Here is a 910-nt window from a genome sequence, read left to right as displayed (position 1 = left end):
GTGTGTATGACAATGAAACAAATTAAGGTAATGCTAATGACATCAGTTGTAAACATTTGAATAATTTGTTAGGAATTCCTTAATCTTTCTAAGGTAAGGGGCATGCTGTAAAGTTTAAGCATTTTGTGTGCGCGTGCCAGTGAAGTCCTATTGAGATACAGTCTCGAGGTATCCCTTTTTAGGGTGGTAGCAGTAGTGTGTATATACAGTATACTGTGTGTGCGTACATGTAGTAAGTGAAGTGGACAAGCAAATGAAGCCTATTTTCACATATTCTTTATTGAAGGAATTTCACAGGACGGTCAGTGAAAGTAAAAAAAATAAAAAAGCTTGCAGGACAAACACAAACCCTCCCACCCAACCCCCTTCTGCAAAAAGAGTGCATTTGACAGTAAACAAGAAGGTACAAATAAAATGCAGTTTTTTGCCAGAAGGGGATTTTGTTTTCACCGGAAGGAAACATCTTGTCTGATGTTCTCTTGACAATATCGGTATAGGGTGCAGTGGAGTAACTAAAAAGTGCATTTTATACATGTGGTGGGGGGCTCAGAGTGCGTCCACTAAGGAAAGTAGGCTTTCTAATAACACAAACCGCCTTTGTATTGGTGAGTAGGTAAAGCATTTTTATAATTTACAACAGTACCATGCTGTAAATTACATGTAAATTTCATGCAAGTCTTGTTCTCTGATTGATGACCAGCTCCAGTAAGGGATTCTTTGAGTCTCCGCCGGTCATCAAATTATTGCCTTAGGAATGCGACAAATACAAAAATAAATCCCTATGAATTCAAGACCAAATGGGGTGAGCAATCGGTAGAACTGTCCCTTTAACTTACTGCCGAAGACTGCTTTTATGACCTTTTTCCCAATGGCGCTCCCTGCCAAAGACGATTTTGACGACTTTATATTC

This window comes from Electrona antarctica, assembly GCF_951216825.1.
Source record: "Electrona antarctica genome assembly, chromosome: 10".
Taxonomy (NCBI): domain Eukaryota; kingdom Metazoa; phylum Chordata; class Actinopteri; order Myctophiformes; family Myctophidae; genus Electrona; species Electrona antarctica.
The sequence above is the reverse complement of the archived record's forward strand: the minus strand, read 5'-3'. Positions refer to the sequence as shown.